Source organism: Hordeum vulgare, chromosome 3H (genome assembly GCF_904849725.1).
Source record: "Hordeum vulgare subsp. vulgare chromosome 3H, MorexV3_pseudomolecules_assembly, whole genome shotgun sequence".
NCBI lineage: Eukaryota > Viridiplantae > Streptophyta > Magnoliopsida > Poales > Poaceae > Hordeum > Hordeum vulgare.
This window is the reverse complement of record NC_058520.1, coordinates 471765613-471774054: the sequence shown is the minus strand read 5'-3', so window position 1 is coordinate 471774054 and position 8442 is coordinate 471765613.

Sequence of the window (8442 nt, the reverse complement as noted above, 5' to 3'; positions counted from 1 at the left end):
ACGTGATTTCCATGAATGTTCCACCTGAGGCGGAGTCCAAGATATTACGAGAAGCAAAATTCAAGCCAGCGTAAAAGATTTGCATAATCATGCACAAACTCAAGCCATGAGCGGGACAATTTCTAATCATAAGCTTCATCCTCTCCCAAGATTCTGCAACGTGTTCATGATCAAGTTGCTTGAAGTTCATGATATCGTTACGTAAGGAGATGATCTTAGCCGGCGGAAAATACTTTGATATGTAAGAATCTTTGCACTTATCCCAAGAATCGATACTATTTTTAGGCAAAGAAGAAAACCAAGTTTTTGCGCGATCTCGCAAAGAGAAAGGAAAAAGTTTCAACTTAATCACGTCATTATCCACATCTCTGTTCTTTTGCATGTCACAAAGCTCAATGAAGGTATTGAGATGGGATGCGGCATCTTCACTAGGGAGGCCAGAGAATTGCTCTTTCATAACAAGATTCAGCAAAGCTGCATTGATTTCATACGATTCCGCACTAGTGGCGGGAGCAATCGGAGTACTAAGAAAATCGTTATTATTAGTGCTTGAGAAGTCGCAAAGTTTGGTGTTTTCAGCCATGATGACTTCAACAAACAAACAAGCACACAAGCAAGCAAGAAAACCGGCAAAGGAGAAAGGCAAATGAAAACGGCAAATGTGAAGTGGGGGAGAGGAAAACGAGAGGCAACTGGCAAAAATGTAGAAGAAGGAGATGAGTTTGTGAGACCTACTTGGATAGATCTTGATCTCTCCTCCCCGGCAACGGCGCCAGAAATACTTCTGATGTGAGTTGTGTTTCCCCAGCAACGGTGACAGGAATAGTCGTGTCGACGGCACGAGGAATCCTTCTGCTACGGCTATGGAGCCTTGCGTTGGTGCTCCCTCGAAGCGGAAAGGGTGATGTAGCACAGCGGTGGTAAGTATTACCCTCAGTTTGAGAACCAAGGTATCAATCCAGTGGAGGAGTATCACAAGATCCTGCACAAACACAAAGAACCTGCTCCCAACGCTATGAAGGGGTTGTCAATCCCTTATAGATTGTTTTCCAAGTGAGAAGCGGAGGTGTAAACGATGGATGTGAATAGACCCGGGGGCCGTAGTGTTTACTAGTGGCTTCTCTCATGAAGGCAAGTAGCCAGTGGGTGAACAAATTACCGTCGAACAATTGATAGAACCGCGCAAAGTCTTGACGATATCTATGGCAATGATTATATCTATAGGCATCACGTCCAAAACAAGTAGACCGATACTTTCTGCATCTACTACTATTACTCCACACGTCGACCGCTATCCAGCATGCATCTAGTGTATTAAGTCCAAAAGAACAGAATAACGCCTTAAGCAAGATGACATGATGTAGATGGACAATCTCATATCAACGACACAACCCATCTTGTTACCCTTGATGGCAACTACTTAATGTGTGCCTTGTTGCCCCTACTCTTCAATCTCATGAAAACCAAGCACTTCTCCCATTGCTAGAATCATAGATCTAGTTGGCCAAACAAAACCCAAGACTCGGAGAAACTTACAAGCATACCAAATCATGCATATAAGAAATCAGCAAAGACTCAAATATATATCATAGATAATCTGATCACAAATCCACAATTCATCAGATCTCGACAAACACACCGTCAAAGAAGATTACATCGGATAGATCTCCATGAAGATCATGGAGAACTTTGTATTGAAGATCCAAGAGAGAGAAGAATCCATCTAGATACTAACTACGGACCCGTAGGTCTGAAGTGAACTACTCACGAGTCATTGGAGGGGCGATGATGATGATGAAGAAGCCCTCCAACTTCAAAGTCCCCTCTGGCAGGGTGCCGGGAAGGTCTCCACATGAGATCTCGCAGAAACGGAAGCTTGCGGCGGCGGAAAAGTACTTTTGAGGCTCCCCTGATTTTTTGTTGTATTTTAGGGAATATATAGGCCAAAGATCTAGGTCAGGGGGCGGCCAGGGAGGCCACAAGCCCTGCCACCGCCGCCTCCCCCTGCTGGCGGAGTGGGGGCTTGTGGGCTCCTAGAAGCCCTCCTGGCTTGGCCCACAGGCCCCCTGATCTTCTTCCATTCGAGAAAAAATCATTTCGGGGATTTTATTTCGTTTGGACTACGTTCCAAAATTAGATCTGAAAAGAGCCAAAAACACAGAAAAAACAGGAACTGGCACTTGGCACTGAATTAATAAGTTAGTCCCAAAAAAGATATAAAAGGTACATAAAACATCCAAAGATGACAAGATAACAACGTGAAACCATTAAAAATTATAGATACGTTTGAGACGTATCAACTCTCCGGCGGCCGCCTCGCCTCCTCCGGGCCGGATCCAGCCGTCCCCGGCCCCACCCGCGTCACCGGAGCTTCCCCGCCGGCCACCACCATCACCGGGAGCTCCTCCTCTCCGTCTCCTCCGCCCCTCCCCGAGAACTCCGGCTTCACTGGGCCTTCCCATCAACGCCGGTGAGCCCTTTTTTCGGGCTCCTCCCACCGTCTTCTTCCTTGCGCCATCCCGATCCATTCCGGCGGTCGCCGTTGCGTTCCGACGTCGTTGTGCTCCGGTAGGAGATGGTGGAGTTGCCTCCCCCCTCTGTGTGTTGAGAGAGATGTCTCTGTTGAGAGACACAGAGGTTGGATATGAGAAGTTATAAAAGAAAAATAAGAATATATTAAAAGTGTGTATGTATTATGTATGAAATACGTATGTATGTACTAATGTATGTATGTATGTATTGCGTATATATGCATGTATGAAAGAAAATAGAATACATTATGTTATGTATGGTTGCAAATATGTGTGTGTGTAAATTGTGGTGTAGCCAAACCCCCACTCCCACTTAGAGGGAGGCCCCACTCGCTGTTAAAAAATGATAATAAAAATAAAATAAAAAATAAAAATATGTTTTTTATTTAATAAATAAATAAATAGATATATTATTTAATTAATTAGTTAATTAATTAAATAGGTAATTAGAATAATTAAAGTATGACACGTGGGTCCCCCACTAAATTAATCTAATTAATTACTATTTAAACCTAATTAAAAATGTGTGTCTATGACGCATGGGACCCACTCGTCAGTTGACAAGTCAACTGCTCATGTCAGCATGACATCATGCTGATGTCATAATTGCATTTAACCAAATTAGTTAAATCTGTTTTGAATTCCTAAATATTGAATAAAACTTTAAAAATTAATATAAAATAATCCGTAAGTCAGATCAAAATACTTTCAACATGAAAGTTGATGAGCAGAACGAGACGAACCAGGATACACGGTCCATTCGTGTGTCACGCGTCCCTAGCATAGCAAATGTGGAACTTTTCCATCGTTTTCTGTCCAACCGGTAGTAGCCCAAGACCCGGAAAATATCGTTAAATATTTTTCCGACCCGTCTATGAGGGATGCTGGTGTGTTAGCTCATGCCTAGTCCCCACATTGCCCTGTCATGCTTAGTGTTGCACCTATTGATTTTATTTATTGTTTCCGCCCCCTCTTCTTACGGGTAGACCCCGAGGCTGACGCTGTTGTCGGGTACATCTACGACCCTGCCGACCAGCCTTTTGCCGCAGAGCAGCAAGGCAAGCAAACCCCCTTAATCACCCCTATATCGCTTATGTCTTTCTCCCTCATGCTTGCATTAGTATTTTGCTACTGTTGTAGTTAGTTCCTATATCTGATGCATAGCCTGTTTTTGATGAATTGCTACTTTCAGTACTGTACTTTAAATCTGCTTAGTATAGGTGGAGCAGTCATTCCTTCTGACCCCGTAGTCCAGTTGCCCATCTTTGTTTTCAAATCTCGATCCCTGATCGACGAGACAGACCCGACACAACACATACATCCCCTTAGTTGTACGACGCTACAGATATACTATCGGGTACCGAGGGTGACACCTGCTAAGTACCCGTGATGATATCTTTGTAGTATAGCTAGTCGGTCGTGGTTATCGAGGGTGATTCCTCTTTCACCATTCCCGACGATGCGTCTGTCGTGCAACCCCTCAGGTGTGGGACCCCCGAGGGCGATTCCTCTAAGACCACCTTGACAAATACATCATTCGGAATCCAACGAGGGTGATACCTCGGATTCCCCCCGGTGTTACAACCACACAGTTAGTCGACCATGTTACTGGTATCATTGGTGATTAGTTGTTAGACGGGTGGATTCCCGCGAGATTGTGTCGATGGCCTAATTAAAATGATAATGGATTTGGGTATTTGATTTGGGTTGGTCGGAATGTTTTATTACGCACTAACCGTCTGCGTGGGAAGAATTATGGGTACTCGACGTCGAGGTATCAGCCGAAGCTCTTCAGACGTCAGCGATGTAGCGGCGCACGCCCGAGTGGTCCCGAGATGCATCGCTCTTGTATTAAGGGGTGCCAGGACTGACATCGGCCGCCCTAACATCGTGCAGGAGCGCGGAGGGTAAGTGGGCCCATGACCCCTTTGTGCTTAGGACTTAGACCTGCGGGCTGGCCTCTCTGCTGAGCTTAGGTGGGGCTGCGACGTGTCGATATTCCGAGGCCGGGCAGGACCTAGAAAAGTATGTTCGGCCAGAGTGTTATCGAGCGCGTCGAGGAATATTTTGTGCACCCCTGCAGGGAAGAACTTATCTATTCGAATAGACGTGTCCACGGTTACAGGACGACATGGAGTTGTTCCCTGATCTTATACAACTACAATGGTTACTTAACTGGATTAGTTGCCTTGGGATTGCTTCCTCACAGGGAGTCGAGGGAGTATCTCTGGGCGTGCCCTCATATTAATATTGCTGCAACAATATGACTATTAATTGCGTTACATGTTCTACTCTCGTCTATTTCTGCAAGACCCTGAAGATGCTAGTCTTCGATAGGACTAGGCCATCTCTCTCTATTCTCGCATTGCTGCAGTCGGTCCACATTTAACCACCCCTTCTTTGATACTGATGCATACTTAGAATAGTTCTGATGTAAGACTTGCGAGTACTTTGGATGAGTACTCACCGTTGCTTTTCTCCCCCTTTGTCCCCTTGATCCGTTGCTGCGACCAGATGTTGGAGCCTAGTAGATGGAGTTTCCTGCAAACGCCTGCCACCCCGATGGTGACTTCTTCGTGGAGGCCGCTGAAGACGAGGAGTAGTTAGGAGGTTCCCAGGTAGGAGGCCTCGCCTCATTCGATCGTGCTTCTTTTGTGCTAGCCTTCTCTAAGGCGTCCCTTGTTTTATGTCTGTACTCAGATATTGTTGCTTCCGCTGACTCGTGTGTTTATCGAGCTTCTGTATTCTTGCCCTCGAGTCCCCTGGCTTGTAATATGAAGCTTGTATTATTTTATTTGTGTCTAGAGTTGTGTTGTGATGTCTTCCCGTGAGCCCTTGGGTTTGATAGTACACAATTGCGTGTATGATTAGCGTACGATTAAACCGAGGGCATCACAAGTTGGTATCAGAGCTGACTGCTGCTACCTCTTGAGCTTGCGTTGGTTTTTCCCTTGAAGAGGAAAGGGTGATGCAGCACAGCAGCAGTAAGTATTTCCCTCAGTTTCAGAACCGAGGTATCAATCCAGTAGGAGTATCAAGGCAAGTCTCCAAAGTACCTATGCAAAAACAAACAAACTTGCACCCAACGCTATAAAGGGGTTGTCAATGCCTCCACTATTAAATGCAAGGTGAGATCTGAAGGTGGAAAGTGCAACAAAGTAAAAGTGTAGAGCTGAAAATATGATGTGAAGTAGACCCGGGGGCATAGTGTTCACTAGAGGCTTCTCTCATGATAGCAAGTATTACGGTGGGTGAACGAATTACTGTCGAGCAATTGATAGAACCGCGCAAAGTCATGATGATATCTAAGGCAATGATCGTACATATAGGCATCACGTCCGAGACAAGTAGACCGATACTTTGTGCATCTACTACTATTACTCCCCACATCGACCGCTATCCAGCATGCATCTAGTGTATTGATTTCATAACAAACAGAGTAACGCCCTAAGCAAGATGACATGATGTAGAGGGATAAATTCATGTAATAGATATAACCCCCATCTTTCTCCCTTGATGGCAACAACATGATGCGTGCCTCGCTACCCCTTCTGTCACTGGGTGAGGACACCGCATGGTATGAACCCACAACCAAGCACTTCTCCCATTGCACAAATTATAGATCAAGTTAGCCAAATGAAACCCACAACTCGAAGAGAATTACAAGGATACGAAATCATGAACATAAGAGATCAGAAGAAACTCAAATAATATTCATAGATAATCTGATCATAAATCCACAATTCATCGGATCTCGACAAACACACCGCAAAAGAAGATTACATCGGATAGATCTCCATGAAGATCATGGAGAACTTTGTATTGAAGATCCAAGAGAGAGAAGAAGCTACCTAGCTACTAGCTATGGACCCGAAGGTCTCTGGTGAACTACTCACGCATCATCGGAGAGGCAATGGTGTTGATGAAGAAGCCCTCCATGTCTGAATCCCCCTCCGGCAGGGCACCAGAACGGTCCCCGGATGGGATCTTGCATAGACAGAAGCTTGCGGCGGCGGGAAAGTATTTTCACGGCTCTCCCCCGTGGTTTCAGATTTTTAGGGAATTTATAGGCGAAACAGGTAGGGCAAACGAGCCATGGGGGGCCCACAATCCGGCTAGGCGCCCCCCAGGCCGTGGCTAGGGGGCTTGTGGCCTCCCCCGGGATCCTTGCCTTGGTTCTCAAGTTCCCTGTGTATCTTCTGTTCCGGAAAAAATCATTCCGAAGATTTTATTCCGTTTGGACTCCGTTTGATATTCTTTTGTGAAAAGGGTCAAAAACACGGAAAAAAGAGGAACTCGCACTTGGCACTGAGTTAATAGGTTAGTCCCAAAAAAGATATAAAATGCATACAAAACATCCAAAGTTGACAAGATAATAGCATGGAACCATCAAAAATTATAGATACGTTGGAGACGTATCAAGCATCCCCAAGCTTAACTCATGCTCGTCCTCGAGTAGGGAAGTGATAAAGACTGAATCTTTGATGTAGAATGCTACCTAATATATTTGTCCTTTGCACCTTCTTTCGTGCGACATGAATGTTCAGATCCATAAGATTCAAAAAATAGTTTTCTATTGACATTAAAACAATAATACTTCAAGCAAACTAGCAAGGTAATCATGAAATTTCGTAATAACAAGGCCAAAGAAAGTTATCCCTACAAAATCATATAGTCTAGCTATGCTCCATCATCCCCACACAACGAATTCAAATCATGCACAACCCCGGTATTGGCCAAGTAATTGTTTTTGCACTCTTACTTTCTCAAACCTTTTTCAACTCTCACGCAATATATGAGCGTGAGCCATGGATATAGCACTTATAGGTGAAATAGAGTGTGGTGGAGGTTGTGAGGCAAAAAGGAGAAGATGGTCACATCGACTCGGTGTATCAAAGGGCTATGAAGATTCCCATCAATAGATATCAATGTTAATGAGTAGGGATTACCATGCAACTGATGCACTTAGAGCTATAAGAGTGTGAAAGTTCAAAAGGAGAACTAGTGGGTGTGCATCCAACTTGCTTGCTCACGAAGACCTATGGCAATTTTGAGGAAGCCCATCATTGGAATATACAAGCCAAGTTATATAATGAAGATTCCCACTAGTATATAGAAGTGTCAAAACAAGAGACTCTCGATCATGAAGAACATGGTGCTATTGTGAAGCACAAGTGTGAAAAGGATAGTAGCATTGTCCCTTCTCTCCTTTTCTCTCTCCTTTTTTTTTGGGCTCTTTGGCCTCTCTTTTTTTGGTGGGCATCTTTGGCCTCTTTTTTTATTTCCTCACATGGGATAATGCTCTAATAATGATGATCATCATACTTTTATTTACTCACAACTCAATACTTAGAGCAATGATGACTCTATAGGAAATGCCTCGGACAATGTATCGGGATGTGCAACGATCTAGCTTAGTGTATGACGTTGAAACATCTCGCTAGCTATCTTACGATCATGCAATGGCAATATGTAAGTGACAGCACAAGTCATGGGACGGAACGTTGGGAGTTGCATGGCAATATATCTCAGAATGGCTATGAAAAGGCCATAATAGGTAGGTATGGTGGCTGTTTTGAGGAAGGTATATGGTGGTTTTGTGCACCGGCGAAAGTTGCGCGACACTAGAGAGGCTAGCAACGGTGGAAGGTGAAGGTGCATCTATACCATGGACTCACATTACTCATGAAGAACTCATATACTTATTGCAAAAGTTTTATTAGTAATCGAAACAAAGTACTAAACGCGTACTCCTAGGGGAAGGGTTGGTAGGTGTTAACCATCGCGCGATCCCGACCGCAACACAAAGGATGACAATCAATAAATCAATTATGCTTCGACTTCCTCACATAGCGGTTCACCATACGTGCATGCTACGGGAATCACTAACTTCAACACAAGTATTTCTAGA